Raw genomic sequence first — 25231 nt, forward strand, 5'->3', positions numbered from 1 at the left:
ATGTGCAGCCCGCCACTGCCAGGGTCCCGGGATTCAGGGACAACTTCCCCAGGAGAACGCTCAGCGCACTTCAGGCTGGTGCAACGTCACACTGGCCTCTGCCGCTGCAGGCCCACCCCACACTCCATGCCACTCCTTCCCCCCCGGCCTGAGTGAGCCAGAGCCCCCAAAGCAGCTGCTCCTTTAACCCAGTGCTCTCTGAGCGAAGAACAGACACTGTCCGGCGACCTACACGCAGAGGCAGGGCCAAATCCAAAGCTGAGCCCTGGGAGCTGTGAGAACAATAAAGAGAAAGGGAAATCTCTCCCAGCAGCCTCAGAAGCAGCAGATTAAAGCTCCACAATCAACTTGATGTACCCTGCATCTAGGGAATGCCTGAACATACAATGAAACATCCTAAGTTGAGGAGTTGGACTTTGAGAGCAAGATTTATGATTTTTCCCCCTTTTCCTCTTTTTGTGAGTGTGTATGTGTATGCTTCTGGGTGAGATTTTGTCTGTATAGCTTTGCTTCCACCATTTGTCCTAGGGTTCTATCCATCCGTTTTTTGTTTGTTTGGTTTTGGTTTTTATTTTAATAACTATTTTATTTTATCTTACTTTATTTTATTTTATTTTTTCTTTCTTTCCTTCCTTCCCTCCTTCCTTCCTTCCGCCCTCCCTCCATTCTTCTTTCCTTCATTCCTTTCTTTTTCTTTCCTTCCTTCTTTCTTTCTTTTTCTACTTTTTCTCCCTTTTCTTCTGAGCCGTGTGGATGAAACGCTCTTTGTGCTGCAGCCAGGAGTCAGTGCTGTGCCTCTGATGTGGGAGAGCCAACTTCAGGACACTGGTCCACAAGAGACCTCCCAGCTCCAAATAATATGAAACGGCGAAAATCGCCCAGATATCTCCATCTCAACACCAGCACACAGCTTCACTCAACGACCAGCAAGCTACAGTGCTGGACACCCTATTCCAAACAGCTAGCAAGACAGGAACACAAGCCCACCCACTAGCAGAGAGGCTGCCTAAAATCATAATAAGTCCACAGACACCCCAAAACACACCACCAGACGTGGAACTGCCCACCAGAAAGACAAGATCCAGCCACATCCACCAGAACAGAGGCACTAGTCCCCTCCACCAGAAAGCCTACACAACTCACTGAGCCAACTTTAGCCACAGGGGGCAGACACCAAAAACAAAGGGAACTACGAACCTGCAGCCTGTGAAAAGGAGACCTCAAACACAGTAAGATAAGCAAAATGAGAAGACAGAAAAACACACAGCAGATGAAGGAGCAAGATAAAAACCCACCAGACCTAACAAATGAAAAGGAAATAGGCAGTCAACCTGAAAAAGAATTCAGAATAATGATAGTAAAGATGACCCCAAATCTTGGAAATAGAATAGACAAAATGCAAGAAACATTTAACAAGGACCTAGAAGAACTAAAGATGAAACAAGCAATGATGAACAACACAATAAAAGAAATTAAAACTAGTCTACATAGGATCAATAGCAGAATAACTGAGGCAGAAGAACAGATAAGCGACCTGCAAGATAAAATAGTGGAAATAACTATTGCAGAGCAGAATAAAGAAAAAAGAATGAAAATATCTGAGGACAGTCTCAGAGACTGCTGGGACAACATTAAAAACACCAACATTCGAATTATAGGGGTTCCAGAAGAAGAAGAGAAAAAGAGAGGGACTGAGAAAATATTTGAAGAGATTATAGTTGAAAACTTCCCTAATATGGGAAAGGAAATAGTCAATCAACTCCAGGAAGCACAGAGAGTCCCATACAGGATAAATCCAAGGAGAAATACGCCAAGAAACATATTAATCAAACTGTCAAAAATTAAATACAAAGAACAAATACTAAAAACAGCAAGGGAAAAAGAACAAATAACACACAAGGGAATCCCCATAAGGTTATCAGCTGATCTTTCAGCAGAAACTCTGCAAGCCAGAAGGGAGTGGCAGGACATACTTAAAGTGATGAAGGAGATAAACCTGCAACCAAGATTACTCTACCCAACAAGGATCACATTCAGATTTGATGGAGAAATTAAAACCTTTACAGACAAGCAAAAGCTGAGAGAGTTCAGCACCACCAAACCAGCTTCACAACAAATGCAAGGAACTTCACTAGGCAAGAAACACAAGAGAAGGAAAAGACCTACAATAACAAACCCAAAACAATTAAGAAAATGGGAATAGGAACATACATATCAATAATTACCTTAAATGTAAATGGACTAAATGCTCCCACCAAAAGACACAGATTGGCTGAATGGATACAAAAACAAGACCCATATATATGCTGTCTACAAGAGACCCACTTCAGACCTAGAGACACATACAGACTGAAAGTAAAGGGATGGAAAAAGATATTCCATGCACATGGAAATCAAAAGAAAGCTGGAGTAGCAATTCTCATATCAGTCAAAATAGACTTTAAAATAAAGACTATTAGAAGAAACAAAGAAGGACACTACATAATGATTAAGGGATCGATCCAAGAAGAAGATATAACAATTGTAAATATTTATACACCCAACATAGGAGAACCTCAATGCATAAGGCAAATACTAACAGCCATAAGAGGGGAAATCAATAGGAACGCATTCATAATAGGGGACTTTAACACCCCACTTTCACCAATGGACAGATCATCCAAAATGAAAATAAATAAGGAAAAAAAGGTTTAAATGATACATTAAACAAGATGGACTTAATTGATATTTATAGGACATTCCATCCAGAAACAACAGAATACACATTTTTCTCAAGTGCTCATGGAACATTCTCCAGGATAGATCATATCTTGGGTCACAAGTCAAGCCTTGGTAAATTTAAGAAAATTGAAATTGTTTCAAGTATCTTTTCCTTCCAGAATACTATGAGACTAGATATCAATTACAGGGAAAGATCTGTAAAAAATACAAACACATGGAGGCTAAAGAATACACTACTTAATAACGAAGTGATTACTGAAGAAATCAAAGAGGAAATAAAAAAATATCTAGAAACAAATGACAATGAAGACACGATGACCCAAAATCTATGGGATGCAGCAAAAGCAGTTCTAAGAGGGAAGTTTATGGCAATACAATCTTACCTTAAGAAACAGGAAACATCTCGAATAAACAACCTAACGTTGCACCTAAAGCAATTAGAGAAAGCAGAACAAAAACACCCCAAAGTTAGCAAAAGTAAAGAAATCATAAAAATCAGATCAGAAATAAATGAAAAAGAAATGAAGGGCCAATAGGAAAGATCAATAAAAGTAAAAGCTGGTTCTTTGAGAAGGTAAACAAAATTGATAAACCATTAGCCAGACTCATGAAGAAAAAAAGGGAGAAGACTCAAATCAATAGAATTAGAAGTGAAAAAGGAGAAGTAACAACTGACACTGCAGAAATACAAAAGATCATGAGAGATTACTACAAGCAACTCTATGCTAATAAAATGGACAACTTGGAAGAAATGGACAAATTCTTAGAAAGGCACAACCTGCCAAGACTGAATCAGGAAGAAAGAGAAAATATGAAGAGACCAATCAGAAGCACTGAAATTGAAACTGTGATTAAAAATCTTCCAACAAACAAAAGCCCAGGACCAGATGGCTTCACAGGCGAATTCTATCAAACATTTAGAGAAGAGCTAACACCTATCCTTCTCAAACTCTTCCAAAATATAGTAGAGGAAGGAACACTCCCAAACTCATTCTACGAGGCCACCATCACCTTGATACCAAAACCACACAAGGATGTCACAAAGAAAGAAATCTACAGGCCAATATCACTGATGGACATAGATGCAAAAATCCTCAACAAAATACTAGCAAACAGAATCTAACAGCACATTAAAAGGATCATACACCATGATCAAGTGGGGTTTATTCCAGGAATGCAAGGATTCTTCAATATATGCAAATCAATCAATGTGATACACCATATTAACAAAATGAAGGAGAAAGACCATAGGATCATCTCAATAGATGCAGAGAAAGCTTTCGACAAAATTCAGCACCCATTCATGATAAAAACCCTGCAGAAAGTAGGCATAGAGGGAACTTTCCTCAACATAATAAAGGCCATATATGACAAACCCACATCCAACATCATCCTCAATGGTGAAAAACTGAAAGCATTTCCACTAAGATCAGGAGCAAGACAAGGTTGCCCCCTCTCACCACTCTTATTCAACATAGTTTTGGAAGTTTTAGCCACATCAATCAGAGAAGAAAAGGAAATAAAAGGAATCCAGATCAGAAAAGAAGAAGTAAATCTGTCACTGTTTGCAGATGACATGATACTATACATAGAGAATCCTAAAGATGCTACCAGAAAACTACCAGAGACAATCAATGAATTTGGTAAAGTATCAGGATACAAAATTAATGCACAGAAATCTCTGGCATTCCTATACACTAATGATGAAAAATCTGAAAGTGAAATCCAGAAAACACTCCCATTTACCATTGCAACAAAAAGAATAAAATACCTAGGAATAAACCTACCTAAGGAGACAAAAGACCTATATGCAGAAAATTATAAGACACTGATGAAAGAAATTAAAGATGATACAAATAGATGGAGAGATATACCATGTTCTTGGATTGGAAGAATCAACATTGTGAAAATGACTCTACTACCCAAAGCAATCTACAGATTCAATGCAATCCCTATCAAATTACCACTGGTATTTTTCACAGAACTAAAACAAAAAATTTCACTATTTGTATGGAAACACAAAAGACCCCGAATAGCTAAAGCAATCTTTAGAACAAAAAACAGAGCTGTAGGAATCAGGCTCCCTGACTTCAGACAATACTACTTAGCTACAGTAATCAAGACAGTATGGTACTGGCACAAAAACAGAAAGATAGATCAATGGAAGAGGATAGAAAGCCCAGAGATAAACCCACACACATACGGTCACCTTATCTTTGACAAAGGAGGCAGTAATGTACAGTGGAGAAAGGACAGCCTCTTCAATAAGTGGTGCTGGGAAAACTGGATAGGTACATGTAAAAGTATGAGATTAGATCACTCCCTAACACCATACACAAAAATAAGCTCAAAATGGTTAAAAGACCTAAATGTAAGGCCAGAAACTATCAAACTCTTAGAGGAAAACATAGGCAGAACACTCTATGATATAATTCACAGCAAAATCCTTTTTGGCCCACCTCCTAGAGAAATGGAAATAAAAACAAAAATAAACAAATGGGACCTAATGAAACTTCAAAGTTTTGCACAGCAAAGGAAACCATAAACAAGACTGAAAGACAACCCTCAGAATGGGAGAAAATATTTGCAAATGAAGCAACTGACAAAGGACTAATCTCCAAAGTTTATAAGCAGCTCATGCAGCTCAATAAGAAAAAAACAACCCAATCCAAAAAAGGGCAGAAGACCTAAATAGACATTTCTCCAAAGAAGATATACAGACTTCCAACAAACACATGAAAGAATGCTCAACATCATTAATCATTAGAGAAATGCAAATCAAAACTACAATGAGATATCATCTCACACCAGTCAGAATGGCCATCATCAAAAAATCTAGAAACAATAAATGCTGGAGAGGGTGTGGAGAAAAGGGAACACTCTTGCACTGCTTGTGGGAATGTGAATTGGTACAGCCACTATGGAGAACAGTATGGAGGTTCCTTAAAAAACTACAAATAGAACTACCAGATGACCCAGCAATCCCACTACTGGGCATATACCCTGAGAAAACCATAATTCAAAAAGAATCATGAACCAAAATATTCATTGCAGCTCTATTTACAATAGCCCGGAGATGGAAACAACCTAAGTTTCTGTCATCGGCTGAATGGATAAAGAAGATGTGGCACATATATACAATGGAATATTACTCAGCCATAAAGAGAAATGAAAATGAACTATTTGTAATGTGGTGGATAGACCTAGAGTCTGTCATACAGAGTGAAGTAAGTCAGAAAGAGAAAGACAAATACCGTATGCTGACACATATATATGGAATTTAAGACTAAAAAATGTCATGAAGAACCTAGCGGTAAGACAGGAATAAAGACACAGACCTACTAGAGAATGGGCTTGAGGATATGGGGAGGGGGAAGGGTAAGCTGTGACAAAGTGTGAGAGAGGCATGGAAATATATACACTACCAAACGTAAGGTAGATAGCTAGTGGGAAGCAGCTGCATAGCACAGGGAGATCAGCTCCGTGTTTTGTGACCGCCTGGAGGGGTGGGATAGGGAGGGTGGGAGGGAGGGAGATGCAAGAGGGAAGAGATATGGGAACATATGTATATGTATAACTGATTCACTTTGTTATAAAAACAGAAACTAACACACCATTGTAAAGAAATTATACTCCAATTTTTAGAAAATCCCTTTTACGTTTTAACCTCTAAAACATACAAGGAGAAAATGATAAATTTGATTATATTAAAATTAATAACTTCTATTCATCAGAAGACACCTCTAATGGAGTAAAAAGACAACCCATAGAGTGGGAGAAAATATTTGCAATCATGTACTAAGAACTCCTACCATTTAAAAAGAAATAAGTATAAAAAACAATAGAAAAATGGACAAAATACTGGGAATAGTCACTTCACAAAAGAGAATATCCAAGTGGTCAGTATGTATGTGAAACAGTGCTTAATTTTATTAGTCATAAGAAAAATGCAAATTAAAACCACAGTGTGATCCAATATACATCTACTAGAATGGCTAAAATGGAAAAAGAAAAAAAATGCAAAATACTGGTGAGGATGTAAAGCAACCAGAATGCTTGTACACTGTTAGTTGGACTGTAAATAGGAATAATCACTGGACTATTTTGAAAAAATATTTGGCATAGTAACATACATATCCATGGCCCTGTAATTCTACTCCTACTTATATTCCCCAAAGAAATGCAAGTATGTATTCACAAAATGATATGCACAAAACTGTTCATGGTGGCATTATGTATATTAGTCCTTAACTGGAAATTTCCCCAATTGCTCATCAATAGTAGAATCAATAATAAGTTGAAGCATATTCATATAGTACATATACTTCAATGAGAATGAATACACTACATCTATATGCAACAACATACAGGAATTTTGGAAACAGGATTGAATGAAAGAAAGCAGACACAGAAAGTGTCTCTTCCTCCATTTGTATAAAGTTTTTTTAAATCATCATCTTTATTTTATTCTATTTTTATTGGAGTACTGTTGTTTTACAATGTTGTGTTACTTTCTGCTGTACAGCAAAGTGAATCAGCTATACATATACATATATCCCCTCCTCTTTGGATTTCCTTCCCATTTAGGTCACCACAGAGCACTGAATAGAGTTCCCTGTGCTACACTAGGTTCTCATTAGTTATGTATTTTATACATAGTAGTGTATATATATCAATCCCAATCTCCCAATCCATCCCTCCCCGCCTTCCCCTTTGGTATCCATACGTTTGTTTTCTAAGTCAGTGTCTATTTCTGCTTTGCAAATAAGATCATCTATACCATTTTTCTAGATTTCACATATATACGTTAATATACAATATTTGTTTTTCTCTCCCTGACTTACTTCATTCTGTGTGACAGTCTCTAGGTCTCTCGACATCTCTGCAAATGGCACAATTTTGTTCCTTTTTATGGCTGAGCAATATTCCATTGTACATATGTACCACATCATCTTTATCCATTCCTCTGTTGATGGAATTTAGGTTGTTTCCTTGTCTTAGCTATTGCAAATAGTGCTGCAATGAACATTGCAGTGCATGTACCTTTTTGAATTATGGCTCTCTCCAGGTATAAGCCCAGGAGTGGTATTGCTGGGTCACATGGTAGTTCTATTTTTAGTTTTTTAAGGAACCCCCATACAGTTCTCCAGAGTGGCTGTATCAATTTACATTCCCACCAAAAGTGCAAGAGGGTACCCTTTTCTCCACACCCTCTCCAGCATTTACTGTTTGTAGACTTTTTGATGATGGCCATTCTGACTGGTGTGAGGTGATACCTCACTGTAGTTTTGATTTGCATTTCTCTAATAATTAGTGACATTGAGTATCTTTTCTTGTGTTTGTTGGCCATCTGGATGTCTTCATTTGTATAACGTTTGAATCGGTTAAAGCTCATGTATGGTGATAGAATTCATGAGAGTGGTTGTCCTTGAGGATGTTGGTAGTGACTGGAAGAGGTCACAAGGATGGATTCCGAAGTGCTGGTTATGATCTTTTTCTTATTCTGGGTGTTGATAAGTAGGTGAGTCATTTTGTAAAAATTCACTGAGTTGGACACAGGATCTGTGCCTTTTCTGTATATATGTTATACATGAATAAATATGTTTTGGTTCTAAGTAAATCTCTTGACACTGCTTCTATTAGGGTTGATAAAAGTGTTAAATTCTTTGATATATATCTGAAGATGACTGGTATATTGAAATGCCCTTCAGACCATAGGTTCTTTTTTTTTTTTTGCGGTATGCGGGCCTCTCACTGTTGTGGCTTCTCCCACTGCGGAGCACAGGCTCCGGCTGCGCAGGCCCAGCGGCCATGGCTCACGGACCCAGCCGCTCCGTGGCATGTGGGATTTTCCCAGACCGGGGCACGAGCCCGTGTCCCTTGCATCGGCAGGCGGACTCTCAACCACTGCGCCACCAGGGAAGCCCAGACCAGATGTTCTTAAGTTTCCTTTGAAGTCATTACAGTATCCTGTAGCGGTATCCACATAATGCTGCAGAGATTTTTGAAGAGAACAAGAGCTTTTACAGAGTCTGATATGGACTGTAGTCCTGACTTCAGTTCATGCAAGTTAATGAATCGTTCTGAGATCCAGTTTTCTGATCTATAGAACAGGGCTATGAATATCAGTTGCTATTGTTGTGGGACCTCAATGAGACAATGTTTGCAAAGCATAAAGTGTGATTATTAAATATTTTTCTCATTTAGATGTTATGGAATATACCAAATTGAATAACATCTACTTTTTTCCTCTGATGAATATAATCTTGTGAGATGTATGAAATATTTAAGTAACTATAATACAAGCTAGAAAGTGAACCCCAGACACCAAGGTGATAAAGCAGGGGGTGGGGTGGTAGTGGGATGAATTGGGAGATTGGGATTGACATATATACAATAATATGTATATAATAGATAACTAATAAGAACCTTCTATATAAAAAAAATTAAATTTAAAAAAAAAAGAAAGTGAATCCCACAAGAGGAACATGTAATGTTCTTTGTTTAGATACATGAAACACTTATTTATACGCCAGCTACTATAGAATGTTTTGAAAAGGAAGTGCCATTTGAACAAGGCCATGAAAGATGGCCTCGAATAATGAAAAAGAGTTATTTGGACATATAAAGATGGTAGGATGTTCATTACAGGAAAGAGGGTAAAGAAAGTGTTAAGAGCAGAAAGTACAAGTTGTATTTCAGAAATAAATGGGAAATAAGTTTGGCTGGATAATTAGGTGGGTGAAAGAAAAGGAATAAAGAATAAAGTAGAAAAGGGAAGTAGAGGCCAGGTCTTGATTACCATAAAAAGTAATTTTGTCTACAGGAGATCAGAAGACTTACAAGGTATTTGAGCAGATAAAGTCAGAGTTCATAAGGGAGCTTCATTTAAGAGGAATGACGTTAGATGATTGGATGCAGGCAGGAATGATGGTTGAGATTATTGTTTATATCTAGGAATATAGCAATGTAGACTTGAAGAAGAGTAATAAAAGAATACAGAGAGAAGATACAGGATACAGTGCTTGTAGAATCTAGGGAATTTAGGAGCTAGTGTTCATGGGAGACAATTCTTCAGTTCTGCTTATCTGGGCCTGGAGCAAAGTTGGTGGAAGCACTCAAGTGAATCAGTTTCTGGATCAGGCAGAATCAGGCAGGTTATCTATTTCCATGGAGATGATAGAAACAAAGAGTAATCAGATGGCAGGTGTAAACAATGCCCTCAGTTGAGCTAAAGTCAGTTACAGAGAAATAGGGTTTTACATTAATGGATGCAGGGCTGACCACAGGATCCAGAGGGATTGTGAGAGAAATTAAGTGGGAAGAACCAAACTTCTTCAGGACAATAGAGTGAGCAAAGCACAGTGCTTTGTGCTGACTCTTGTTGGGTGCTTACAGAAGGGCAGGGTGGCTCTTAAGGGATGCCGGACTCCAGATTCAGCAGAGAGGGAGAAATCAAAGATGATGTTATGCCAACAAGTCCCTTAGGCTACAGTATTACAAAGTCTATTATTAGAAATGAGAAAGACAGAAACAGTTTTTTAGTTGGTGGTGTGTATGTTTGGTAGTGTGTATGTGTAAGTTTTGTTGGTGGGGTGTATGCGTAAGTTTGGTAGTGGGGGATGATATGAGGTGTTTAGGCAAGTGGAGAAATTATGTTTGTTTTTGGTACATGGTGAGTTTGAAATGCTGACAGTTCATCCCATGGAAGCGTTTAGAAGCAAAGACATAGATTTGTTGTTCTGTGTTTCTGTAGGTCCCGGATGCACACCAACAGGTATCGTCATCCAGATCCTTGGTTGGTCAGTGTTCCCAAATAGTCTGAGCCACCAGTGGGTTAGATTTGTTGACTTCCTGTTTCTGTGGGTCCTGGTCAACATCTTCGAGTACTCTGTCCACAGCTTGTAGCTGTTTTCTCCCAGCATGCACAGGGCAGAGCCATTGGGCTCAGCCATGTGTATTTTCTAATGGAAACTGTAGGGATTTACAGTTTTCTTAGGAACTTACTCAGAAATTTCTAGGAATATGAGAAGATGGTTTAGAAGACTCTATAAAGTTTCCTTGCCTTCCCGTGAGTTTTCCTGGGTCTTGGTGATTATGGTTCTTCTGTTGGCCCTCTATGCAATCTATTCTCCTCTCTGCCCTGCTTTGTGTTCCAGAAGGCTGATAATCCCTGAGGACTGCTCCCTTTCTGAATTCTGATTGGGCTCAGCCAATGGGAAACACTGGCAGGAGATGAAAGAGCTGGAAGAGAGATAATCCGAGTATTTAATTTCCACTCCCTTTCTTCTTTGGTAGCCTGTGTTTGGGAGTAGCTGAAATACTACAGCTCTTCCGTGGCAGATCCTCCTCTGTGGCTCCAGACTCCATCGTGCTCTGATGACACTATTTCCTCTCCTTGCTTCTTTAACCAAAGGAACAGTAATGACTTCCTTTTGTTGTTAGTACCTCAGTGCCTTGACATCCTTTGTTGGTTCCCTTAACCCTACCTTCACCCCTGTAATTATTCCCCTTATTAAAGTCCCTTTATTTGAATAATTGTTACTGAGTCCAAGCTGGTACTGCTTACTGCACGACAGACCAGTAAATCGAGAAATGAGATGTTGAGGCAAGGGATAGCAACTTTATTTGGAAAGCTGGCAGACCAAGAAGATGGTGGACTTTTGTCCCAAAGAACCATCTTGCCTGAGTTAGAATTCAGGCATTACACTAAATGGGGAGGGAGTAAAGTCAAACATCTCGTTTCCCGACAGCCTCCAGAGGGGATGTGTTAATTTCTTCCTCCCTGCAGTCATTCACAGGTGGGCCTGGTCAGGATGTTTCCTGTGAACTATATAAAGGTACTTTAGTTTAATGCTTATTACCTGGGTCGGGGGGGGGGGTGGTTTAGGCAGGGTTCCCAGAGATGGGCCATCATGTATAACTTAAGCTTATAGACAACATCCCTTTAGTGATTAAGGTGTAATAGAATACAAAGGTTCTTCCTTATTACAATTCCCCACTGTCAATGTTCATTCCACAATCTTGTGGGAAAAGGGGTGAAGATCACTATTGCCTGCTGAACAGAGGTGACAAATATTCCTTAGAATCTTTAGTCAGTCCTTTTTTATCTACAGCTATCTGAACCTGATGAAACCCCTTAGCACTTTGTCTAATTTGTAACTGAACTTGGGGTTTTTGTTCCGGTTCCCAATACGTATACTAAATTCCTGTGCTATTTATTTGGACAAGATTAAATTGCTTGATCCTTCTCCAGCTACAGTGGAATTACCATCTGTTTCAGTTGGATAGGCAGACCTGTTGCAGGCAAACTCATAAACAGAGGTTAGCATATTGCCCAAAGTTTTAACATAATTGGCAACTGCTAAGTCTTCAAGAGCATTTATAGATTCTCCTGCCTGGGCAGACACCTGGAATGGCCTACTATACAATATTTTATAGGGGCTTAATTTAAGCCTGCTTCTGGGAGTCACTGATCCATAGCAGGGCAAGTGGCAAGGCCTTATCCCAAGATAGATTAGTCTCCTGACATACTTTAGAGATGTTTCTTTCTAATGTATAATTCATTTTCTTGGTTCTTCCTGCTGATCGTGGTCTCCAGGATGAATGTAGTTTCAATGCCTTAATCCAAATCAGGGAATAATTTCCCTAAGGAGGGCTTTAACCACTTCAGAGACTTTCTGTCCAGTGGGATATGCTTCCACCCATCTTGAAAAAGTGTCCACAAACACTAGCAAGTTATCTGAAATTTCTTGCAGCTCGAGACATTTGAGTAAAGTCTACTTTCCAGTCTTTGGTGGGGCAGGTTCCTCTGTGTGAAGCCTCCCTCTGGGGAGGTCTGACAGCAAACTTTGGGTTATTTTTGGCACAAATCATGCAATTCTGAGTGATTTGCTGGGTGGTCTTCTGTAGCTTAGGTCCCTTTATATATTTTTGAATCCACTGTAAAGTGGCATCTCTCCTGTAACAGGTATATTATACATGTGCTGCAGCACAGTGTCCAAGAGGGCCTCAGGGATCCAAACAATTGTGCATTACATTTCCAGTGAGGTGTGATCCAAGTGAAAACCCACGCTTTGACCTCTTCTGAATTTTGACAGTCTGTGGGAAAAAAGATCCTCTTACCCCAGAGGATATTGTTTTAGATTAGGTGTCCCAGCATCCCTTTTTAATGGGATTCCTATTGGCCATGTGGTTTTGGCCTTCCCAGGGGTGCCATTAGTACACACTTCTGGTCTGGTGCGGGGAGGGGAGGGCAGGGAAAGAACTCTGTCTCCTTTGGGAGGGGTTTCATGAGCGCCATCTGCAGGAGTAAAGTGTGTTCTGGTGGAACTCCGATGTCAAGCTGTTCTGGTGAAAAATTTCAGGGTGGGGTCTATCAGAAGTTATCAACTCATTCCCCACTGTCAAATTTACCTGGGGATCCTCTGGGGAATTAGGCGCCTCAAGTCCAAGGGAGCCCCTGGGCCTCTTCAGAGTGTTCCTCTCTTTCTACCATATGAGAAGCTCTTGTCTTATTGTTTTCCTTCTTCTGTTTTAGTCTAAGGCCATCTGTTTTCTTTCCTCCTTACAGTAAGCACATGGTTCCCTCCCCAGTGGTGGCTTACCTCTCTTTAGGTTACTCGCCTTCTGAGAATCCAATGCTGCTGCCAGTAAAGTGGCATTTCATTTTGCATCTTCTTTCTTCTGTTGCTGTTCCCTGTTGAACACTCTAAAAGCAACATCTACCAATTGAGAAAGGTTCATTCCAAATGCACCAGCTAATTTTTGCAAGTTTCTCCTGATATCTGAGGCACTTTGCCCCCCACCAAACGGTCAAATTTACCTTTCCAGTATTCTCAGGGGCCTTAGGAGCTGCATGAAGATGACATCTGTAGGCCTGATAAATCCTTTCCAAAAATTGAGAGGTCTTCTTTTGGTTTTTTTGGGTTTTTTTGCTGAGTTTCTTGAATTTTGTTCAAACTCTTTTGCTTTGGTTCCCCTTTTCAAAGCCCTGGCAAGATGTACTAATAAGTAGGGTATTCTAATAAGGGCCTTCCTCCCTCACTGGAGTACCAGTTTGGTTCAGCTCTGAAGTGGGCTTCAGGTGTAGAGGCTCCTCCTTATAAGGATGTTGCAATCTTTCGAATTAAACAAGTCTGAGAAAGCCAGCTGGTTGGTCGTTTGCATATAGGCCCCCTATGCAATAATGGCATAAGGGAAATTGCCTGTCCCAGAAGTGGCTCCTGGCCCAAACTGGGTGTCCTGTTGGGTCTTAGATGGTGATGCCAGACCAAGTCCCTGTGCCCCAGAGGCTAACACAGGATTTTCAAATTGATCCCTATGAAGAGGGGAAGTCCTGAGCCCCAGTGTCATGAATTGGGGCTGGACAGGAGCGGGAGGGTAGTGGAAGAGGTGGATATATTGGCATAACAGCTGGAGCAGCTGGGACAGCTAGCTCAGTCAGAGGAGTTAAGGTTTGAAGCAACATATCCTCACTCTCATTCCCTTCCTTTCCTTATTTTCCCTGATAACAGCACAAGTGCTTGCACGTAAAAGATTTCATCATTCTTCCCTGCTTCTTCGTGAAATAATTATAGAGTCATCAAAAGCCACTGTAAGACCATAAATAGCAATTTATAATCTCTAACCATTATAAGGATGCTGGTATCCACCAACTGGGATTACAATGCAATTGAAAAGAAACTTGATGACTGCTGTGACACACAACAATTTAACATCATTACTAGAATTATGAATGATATCATTTACCAGGATATACCAGAATTTTAGGGGTTCCATATAATTTCTAGAATGTGTATGTTAATAATGTTTACCCATGATACATTCTAAGAAGTTTTATCACCACTTATTGGACAATGCTTCCCATGTAATTTAACATAACAAATAAGCCGAATTCGTTTAATATTCTCTCTCTAGAGAGAAAATAGTTTGTGTTCCAGGGACCCTTTGGAAAACCTCAAAGTTAGCTAGAGGTCAAATGAACTTCATTTAGAATTTGATCTTTGGAAAGTTTGTCAAACATATCAGAAAGTTTTAACCAGTGATAAAGATCTCAATGCAAATACAGATCACTTAAAGAAACTCACAATTACCAAAGGCAGTTCAATATTTCAAAAAAACTTTGTCCTCTTAGAGAACCAAATTCAGGTTTTGTATTACTTTACCTTTAAAATTCATTTTCTTAATTACATTCAGTCTTATCCTAGCCAATCCTGACCATGCATAGGACTCTTTTCAGTGCTCCTTCTCCACAAATCTTCCACAACTTTCTGTATCCCTATTAATCTGTCCCCTACTTTCTCTTCCATTCAGAAACAGCCAGCTCTAGGACAAAAATCACCTTTTTCCCTGTGACAAAATGCATTTTCATTCCTCATACCTTCTTTGCTGAAAACACACATCCTACATCTTTGCATACTAAAATGTTTCCCTCATAATTCTTAACCGTAAAACCTTAGTCTCTAGTGAAAACCAAGAAGTAACTGTAAACTGTCATACCAGTATTTCCTGATTGACAAACTTATGCTTTAGTCTTCCTCTCCTAAGGAGGCAAGGGTAGGTAAACTTAGACCTGCTCAGCAATTAATGTTCTAAATTTATCGTATTTGAAATGACCCAGATAGTCAACGAATTCTCTTCTTAACTTAGTTTAGTTTCAAGTTACAAAAATCTGGAGAGACTATTTTAGATAGACACTCCCAAAACATAATTATTCCTATAGAGTTTACCAAAACATAATTATTCCTACAGAATTTACCTAAAACTCTTACCTCATTTACTTCTATTTTATTACTTAAAAGCTTTGTCATAGTTATTTTTTTGTTGACAAACTTTATAACAGGAATAATAAAGGTCTTATTTGCTTTCTAGTAAACTTAGGTACAATAAAAGTATACTTAATGTTGATTACTCTAATGACATATCCGTATTAATCAAAAAAAAAAGCTTAAGCCAACTTTAATACCAAATATTAGTTCAATACTGAATATTTCCTTGATCACATGACCCCCAAATTCATTCTGGACCGTTTTTTATATTTGAGTATTTATATAAGCACTTAATTTCTTTTAAGCCAATTAAATAGAGCTCTTTTTACAAATTAATTTTGGTAATGTCACACATCTATAACGCACACAAACACAAAACACAGGGACTTCATAGTTCCCATTCCAAAATTTTAGCCATGAATCAGGCACAACAAAGTAAAAACCCATCAGTTACAAGAGAGGTTGGACTCTGATTGGGTTTCTGGCAGATGGGACAAATCAAGTTCACCTGTCTAGATGGCTAAACCCTTTTTACTAATATTTATGGAAAAGACACTTCTATTTGTAGTTTTGGGAGATTTTAGGAACCAAGTGGAACCTTTCTCTTTTTCCTGGGAATGTACCACTCTTGGACAAGAACAGACAGGCTTTCCCCCCCCCCCACCCGTTGCTTTCCTCCATTTAATATCAGTAAAAGTTTAAAATATCACAAAACTGGGCTTCCCTGGTGGCACAGTGGTTGAGAGTCCGCCTGCCGATGCAGGGGACATGGGTTCGTGCCCCAGTCCGGAAAGATCCCACATGCCGCAGAGCAGCAGGGCCCACGAGCCATGGCCGCTGGGCCTGCACATCCGGAGCCTGTGCTCCGCAACGGGAGAGGCCACAACACTGAGAGGCCCGCTTACCGCAAAAAAAAAAAAAAAAAAAAAATCACAAAACTGATTTGGCTGTAAATGGAGAAATAGTACCAAACAAAATGAAACGAAAAACCCAAAGGACAAACAGAAAATCCTAAATAAAACCTCAAGTTTGGTCTTGGGGCTCTACATATACCAATGACACAGAAGACCATAAATGACATAATTAACACAGCAAGAGTAGCAGTACATGGTCCCAAGATACCCTGGCCTAAACCCCTTGTGGAGATCCTAAGAGGTCCTGTGGCCACAGGCTGTTACAATAAAATATATTCCTCTCACTCATGGGCTCATAGCTGTAATCAGGTCACTTATCCAAAATGTGCCTCAGATGACTTTCTTTAGGGATAGTTGAAACATTCCCCATTTTTAAAGACAGAAATTCAAGATAAAACACAAATTGCACACACAAATGCTAGCATCCAAAGAAACAAACAAACCGGTTCACAAATTGGGTGAAGGTCCAACAACTGTTTCCTCTCTCCCAACAGGGAACCCCACACAAATACAAAACAAATTGGTTTATTCTGGAGGAAAAAGCCACAAGTGGAGAAGAAATGCAACTATTTCCTCTCTCCAACAGGGTCCCCCACACAAATTGGCATATTCTGGAGGAAAAGTCCCAAACAGAGAGGAAATAAAGTTCCTGGCTGTACACACCGGAGTGACTTACCCTACTGTACGGAGCCCGTCAGCTCCCAAATGTCAATGATTCCTTTCTCCAGCTTCCAAGCACTGGGACAGCTGGTGCCACTTTGGAGAATTTTGAAGGGAAGATCCTCAGGACAAGTAGTTTGGGCAGCTGCTAGGGCCTTACTTGAAAATTCCCCAACTGAAACCAGCTAGCTACAAGTAGCAAGGCTTCTTTGTTTGAATAATTGTTATCAAGTCCAAGCACAACAGGCCAATAAATCGAGAGACTAGTTGTTGGGGCAAGGAATAGAGACTATACTTGGAAAGCAGGCAGACCTAGCAGGTAGTGGACACATGCCCCCAGAGAACCATCTTGTCTGAGTTAGAATTCAGGCTTCTTTTATACAGAAAGTGGGAGCAGTAAAGTCAAACATTTCCGGGTTCCGGTCAGCCTCCAGAAGAGATGTGTTAATTTCTTCCTCCCTGTAGTTATTCACAGGTGGGCCTGGTCAGTGTGTTTTCTATGAGCTAAACAAAGGTATTTTAGCTTAATGCTCATTACCTGGGAAGCAAGGTTCCAGAGATGGGCCATTATGTATAAGTTAATCAACATCCCTTTATTGATTAACTTGTAATAGAATACAAGGGTTCTTCCCTATTGCATAATCTTGGGAGTGAGTTCTGTTTCTTTCTGGGGCCCTGACTAATACGGTCATCCTGAGGAAAGATGGATAATGGTCCCAATTCTCCCTTATCTTCAAGTGAGCTATCACAGCCCATAGGGGTCCACAATTTGAACAGAAGACCACTCCCTGTCACCAGAGCTTCTAAAATTTGATAATACAGGTTATTTAGCTTAATACCCAGACGTACTGGGTAAAGTATCCCTGAAAATTACATTACACCCAAGATAAATGTTATTATAGGATGAGGTTTAATAGATGATATAACCACTCTACAGATATCAAATAGGTTGGTTAAGAATCTGAAAGATGGGCTTCCCTGGTGGCGCAGTGGTTGAGAGTCCGCTTGCTGATGCAGGGGACACGGGTTCGTGCCCCGGTCCGGGAAGATCCCACATGCCGCGGAGCAGCTGGGCCCGTGAGCCATGGCCGCTGAGCCTGCGCATCCGGAGCCTGTGCTCCGCAACGGGAGAGGCCACAACAGTGAGAGGCCCGCGTTCCACAAAAAAAAAAAAAAGAATCTGAAAGATCTTTCCAGTAACGTATATTATAGTGACCTGGACATGGCAAAATTATTAATATATGTACTGTTAATGATGTGCTAACACTTTGAACTGAAGTCTTAGATTTACAACAAGGTATAGGCTTACTCAATATTGTTCCATAATGGTTATTGTAAATAAATTATTCATCTTATTTGATCTAATAAAATGTTTCCTCCATAGAATTATAGACAGGAGCCTTACTGAATGAATTTCCAGATCGGCACTTATTTGGGCTTTACTAAAACGTGATATAACTCAATGCATTAATCAGTCAAGAATTATAAGTGTGGCACACAAGAGCAAGAACTTTATTTTTCTGCTATAAAAAATATGTTGTTATACATTTAGAGGTGTTTGGAAGACTTAAAAAGTTTTTTTTAACAGCATGAAAAGGCATGTACTTAATTTTATGTACAGGCTATGTACTACTTACCTCAGTTTTACAAACATTCTGTAAACATCTGAAAATGATTAAGAATCTACCTCTTTTAAAACGTTTAAAAGAAGTATCCCAAAATGACTAAAACACTGGAAATAGCGGACCTTCCTGGGGTCCTTAAAAGAATTAGGAGAGTGTAAAATGAAAATAAAAGATTGAAGTGTCAATTAATAAGTACTTTATGGGGTGACAGGTACCGGTTATTCATTTCCACTGGAGAAATAACACAAGGTAAAAACTTCTGTTGTCTCAGCTCCTCTCTGATCCCTGGCTGGAATTTCTTATAACCGGGGTGTCTTTTTTCTCTGCTTCAACAACTCTTCTGGGCCCTGTACAGCTGTAGAGTAGAGCAGGGCTCATCCTAAGAGACAATCATGACAGATTATCCAACTGAGACATGAATCAATAGGGATGGGGCACAGAAGCCGAACCTATGTCACCTGACCCCAGTATAGACCCCGGGGTACCCCACTAGGAGAAGAGTTCAGCACTGAAGGGAGCAGGTTCTTTTCCCAGCTCTCAATGTGTCTAACTTCCTACATTTCTTCTGCCTCTATCATTCCACAGGAAATTTCATGAGGTCAGGAATCATATCTTCATTTTAATTCCCCACAGCATCTTGTAAGGAGCTTGATGCTTATATTATTCATAATTGACTTAAAATCAAGTCAAGGTTGAACCACAGACACGCACACTGATAGAAATGTGGAATCTTCTTTTTTGAGCATAAATCATTTTCCATTTTACTTGATTGAGGACGATAGTACTTGCTTTGGAATGAGGTTTAAATTAGATTATCCAATAAGATCCCTTCTGGCACTAGAATTACAGAATTATATAGCAATTAGTGAGGCCCCATAATGCTGATTTCCTAAAAACACCCTGACAACTTTAAGGTACATATTATGGAGTAGAGTGGATGTTGGATACTGAATCCAGGTCCAGCCAGGTGTTCTTTTCCTAGAAGTCGCTTGAGTAGTTTACACATGTTGTATTGGGTGAGATTGGGCTCTCAAGTGGGCACCAGAGACAAAAAGTAAAGTCTTCCTTCCAGTATTCATGTAATTGTACTGATCGTCAGGTCTCACGGCAATAAGCAGGCTGTAGCGTTGATGAGAAGGCTGGTTGAAAAGCCCCATTAGAGATGAACGGGGTCCTCTCTCTCTTATTCATCTGCACTGCTGGTAGAGTTAATGTTTTGAGTCTGAAGGACACTATGTTATCAGTTTTATTAGACAAGTGAATATAAAGGTAATTAAAGAGACCATACCTAATAACCCAACTCTTACAATTTAAAAGTAAGGAAGAGGCCTGATAGGGTACCAGGGATATACATATCATCCTAATTAAGTGCTAACAAGACAGTTGTCCTCACTTTGGTAACTTCAGTGTATTACCCCTGTTAACGGTCTCCATCCAGTGGACTCATCTACAATTCTTAATTCTTATCCACAGTTACCCTTCTTCATTCTCCACATGAGCAATGTTTCTAAAGGTTTCAATGTTTAGCATGTGGTGTCCCCAAAGCACTCACCCCAAATTGCCCATCCACTTTATTCATCCATCCACCTTTTTACACCTTCCCCCTGCAGTTCAGGTTGGGCCAAATTGCCACACAGTTTGAACTTGTCATCTCTCTAGCATTTCTACTTTATTAAGCAAGCACATCTTGTAAATGAAAACAAGAGAAGATGTACAGCAAACCCACTCTCTTTTTTATTTAAATTAAAAAATCACCTAGCCACTTGCATTGCTTCAGGGAAGTGCGTAGGGATAGATCAAATATGTAAATGAATCAGGTGAAGATGAACAAATGAATATTCAAATCCAAGTGGCAGTTTTCTAAATCAGAAGAGCCTTTTACTCTGGCTATGTTCAAACCCCTCGATATTGTAATTTAAGGTGCCTAAAGGACAGGAAATGCCGATTTTAGAAATATAGAATAATAGTTACTGATGTTCGTCTTGTAAAAGTCAAAGAAAAACTCGTTGCAAAATTATCTGCAAACCTCTTGGTTTTATTTGAGAGTTTGTTTAGCATCTTTTTTAAAAAAAATTTATTTTATATTGGAGCATAGTTGATTAACAATGTTGTGTTAGTCACAGGTGTACAGCAAAGTAATTCAGTTATACATATACGTGTATCTATTCTTTTCCAAATTCTTTTCCCATTTAGGTTATTACAGAATACTGAGCAGAGTTCCCTGTGCTATATAGTAGATCCTTCTTGGTTATCTATTTTAAATATAGTAGTGTATATATGTCAATCCCAAACTCCCAATCTATTCCTCCCCCCGACCTTTCCCCCTGGTAACCATAAGTTTGTTCTCTAAGTCTGTGAGTCTGTTTCTGTTTTGTAAATAAGTTTATTTGTATCATTTTTTAAGATTCCACATATAAGCAATATCATATGATATTTGTCTTTCTCTGTCTGACTTTTAATTATAAGAAGTTTGAATTCTGGGAAGGGATCTGCTTGACATTTTCTGTAAGGGAGATTAAGAAAGTTAAACCCAGATAACCTGATCAATCTATCAATATTTGCTGAATGTTAACTCTAAGAAGAAATGGGCTAGCTATTTCTGTATAGCCACAGGCCTGGGTATAGTTCCATGGACAAGACATTAGCTTAAATTGAGGGGTCAGTGGTGAAATGATGACACCTTCATCCTGATAATAATTTACAAAGAATAATTTCCTTCAGGCATAATAAACTACTACTGTGTGCTACAACGTATGATCCACTTCCAAGCCATCTCCTCCGAATTCCTAGAAACTTCTGAGTAAGTTCCTAAGAATATTATAAAGCCCTACAGTTTTCACTAGAAAATTCATAGGGCCATTCCAAATGGCTCTGGCCTGTGCATGCAGAGAGATAATAGCCACAAGCTGTGGACAGAGAGTAATTGGAGATGTCGACCAGTACCCACAGAAATAGGAAAAGTCAACAAGTCTAGTCTAACGGTGGCTCAGACTCTTTGGGAACACTGACCAACCAAGGATCTGGATGAAGATACCTGTCAGTGTACGTCCGGGACCTACAGAAACCCAGAACAACAAATCTATATCTTTCTCTGCTTCTGAACAGTTCCATGGGATGAACCGTCTGCAATTCAAACTCAACATGTACCATTTTTCCATTATTAGAAATGAGGAAGACAGAAAGAATAACAGGTTTTTGGTTGAGGCTGTGTGTGTAAGTTTGGTGGTGCATGATACGGGAGAGTTTAGGTAGAGGCATGTGTCACTGTTCTCCTTATGGAGAGAAAGCATTTGAAGAAAAATGTTAGTTTAATAAATTTTCAACTATTAAAATATTGGATTCATGATAAAAAGTTCTTTTCATTTTGGAATTAAGCTCTCCTTTGTGTAATAATTTTGATTCCTATTGATTATTGTTTCTTTTTTTAAAGAGTGTATCTTATTTAGGGATTATTTGGGGCCCAGTAATTCCATATCCCTAATAACTTACGACTGTACTGCTTTATCTCCTGGTTGATAGTTGTTTGCAGGAGTGATCCAGTCTCAATGAAAACTTTTCCCTCATCTTATTCCCAATGATGGGCAGTCTGTATCTGCCTTCTGCCAGCCAGACTGCAAACAAAATATGCTCCTGCAGCTTCAGTCAAAATGTACGTTCTTTTAACCTGGAAATGATGTTTGGTAACGTTCTTTAGCTTAAGGAAAAATATTTTGTACTCTGTCATATATAATAATAATTCCCATATGCTTGAGTTCTGTTGATCACATTCAGGGATTTTCAGGTGAGTTTGTTTTTCTGTTACTATAGTCAGTAACAAGATGCCATAAGACAACTAAACTCTTAATCTGCATTCTGCCACTGGAAGACAAAATAAAATTCCAGTGGGGGAGGAAGAAGATTCTGTTTGAATTTATATCATGTTATAGCCGCTAGCATCTTGGTGCTGTCTCCATGCCTCAGTATGGGTATGTCTGTGTTTACTATCTCAGAGGATAACTGCTAGAAGGCAGGGACCTGGTTGGTGTCATTCTTAGTACAGAGTCAAGAACAATGAAGCACTTTTTAAAGCTATTGGATATGATGTCTGGAATTTTCAATCTAGAGCTATCATCTGAGATGCTTATGGCTATTTGAGCAGAGATTCTTGGGATAGTTTATTGATTGGGGTTCCAGAGCTTAAGACTAGCCCTTAGATCCTAAACAAAAATTTTCCTGATTTCAGAGGTAAATTTTTGACTGACTTACTCTAACTTATCTCATATGACACTCACTTCTTTCCTTCTTTCTTTCCTCCCTCCCTCCCTCCTTCCTTCCTTCCTTTTTCCCTCTCTCCCTCTCTTTTTTCTTTCCTTCCTTCTTTCATTCCTTTCCTCCTTCCTTTTTTCTTCTTCCTGAAACCAATTAGTAAATTCCTCCTATTTATTTGAACTTTTATATAGTCTCTTATTTATGAATGTTCCCATTTTATTGATGAAGAAATTAAAGTTCAAAACTATTGAATAAACCATCCATGTTCACACAACTCATATACAGCAGAGTCCAGATATGAACTGAGGTTTGTATAACTTCAAAGTTTCTGCCATTTATTTATTTATTTTTACCACATTGGAACATATATAGTCTTCCAGTTCACTAACTGCCTTCTTTCCCTACAGGAAAATCTTCATGGAAAGCTCTATTCTAACCAGAATTATTTATAATCAGAATAAGAGATAAGCAGGATGATTCAATACAGGGCTACTATAATCGAGCAAATTAGCTGGATTATATTTTATTTCTTCTGAAGGGATATCCTACCAGGGGAATCCTGTATTTAATTTCATAAGTCAGAGAACCTTTTTACCTTTAGAGTGATATACTCTAAAAAATGTTTCTTCTTTGGGCTCCCCCTTTCTGTTAAGCCAGTTGTCCTTCAAACAGAACACAGTGTCACTAATGAGATGAAAAGAGACACTGCTGCGACCCTGAAAATGGCAGAGCAAAGGATCCTGGGTATTTAATAATTTCAGTGAACCACTGAATTCATCTTGGTACTGCTTATCTCCAAACCACTTAATTAGAAAATGAAAAATTATATTTATGGTTTATGTCACTGTTTGTCAAGTTTTCTGTGATGTGCAGATCAAAGTTTCTCTAACCAATACACTGAAATTCATGAGAGTGCAGAAGAAATACATTCTGCCTAAATGTGTTAAACACAAACATTAAAATCACATTTGTGGTGGTTTTGCATTGCTTATCCTTTTGCTTGGGTCATAAATTAGGTTTAAGGCTAAAGGAGTAAAGTTCCAAGTAGTAAAGTTTTTTTCCCAGCATTTGAAAACACTTTTAGTTTAGAGGTGTTCCTACTCTAGAATGTACTGTTACATGAGGAAGTGATCTTCCTGTCTCTGGAGATACCCACGTGGAGGCTGAATAACCATCTGTCATGGGTACTATGGAAAGGATGTTTGTGCTGGCTGGGAGATTGGATAAGATAGTCTCTTCTAATTCTGAATGGCTACGATTTTCTAAGTCTTAAAGCCTGTAAATGGAAATGGCCTCTTCATCACATACCTTATTCACCAGGAGAGCCTGGACAGAGGAATCATACCCAAACTTTGGTTCTGCCTCTACCAAGCTTTGTGACTTTGAGAAAGTATTTTCTCCAGGTTTCTGTTTTAGTCTCTATAAAATGGGGAAAGTTTTTATTTAAAAAATTAGAGACCTTCAAGATGGCAGAGAAGTAAGATGGGGAGACCACCTTCCTCCCCACAAATACATCAGAAATACATCTACATGTGGAACAACTCCTGCAGAACACCTACTGAATGATGGCAGAAGACCTCAGACCTCCCAAAAGGCAAGATAGTCCCCACGTACCTGGGTAAGGCAAAAGAAAAAACAGAGACAAGAGATTAGGGATGGGACCTCCCTCAGGGAGGGAGCTGTGAAGGAGGAAAGGTTTCCACATACTAGGAAGCCCCTTCACTGGTAGAGATGGAGGGTGGGCATGGGGGAAGCTTCAGAGCCATGGAGGAGAGTGCAGCAACAGGGGTGCAGGGGACAAAGCAGAGAGATTCCTGCACAGAGGATCGGTGCTGACCAGCACTCACCAGCCTGAGAGTCTTGTTTACTCACCCTCCAGGGCTGGTGGGGGCTGGGAGCTGAGGCTCGGGCTTCGGAGGTCAAATCCTAGGGAGAGGACTGGGGTTGGCTGCGTGAACACAGCCTGAAGGGGGCTAGTGCACCACAGCTTGCTGGGAGGGAGTCCGGGAAAAGCTCTGGAACTGCCAAAGAGGCAAGGGACCATTGTTTCAGGGTACGCAAAGAGAGGGGATTCAGAGCACCACCTAAACGAGCTTCAGGGAGAGGTGCAAGCCATGGCTATCAGTGTGGACACCAGAGACGGGCATGAGATGCTAAGGCTGCTGCTGCAGCCACCAAGAAACCTGTGCACAAGCACAGGTCACTATCCACACCTCCCCTCCCAGGAGCCTTTGCAGCCCGCCACTGCCAGGGTCCTGTGATCCAGGGACAACTTCCCCGGGAGAACGCACGG

Source organism: Phocoena phocoena, chromosome 18, assembly GCF_963924675.1.
Source record: "Phocoena phocoena chromosome 18, mPhoPho1.1, whole genome shotgun sequence".
In the NCBI taxonomy this organism is placed as follows: Eukaryota; Metazoa; Chordata; class Mammalia; order Artiodactyla; family Phocoenidae; genus Phocoena; species Phocoena phocoena.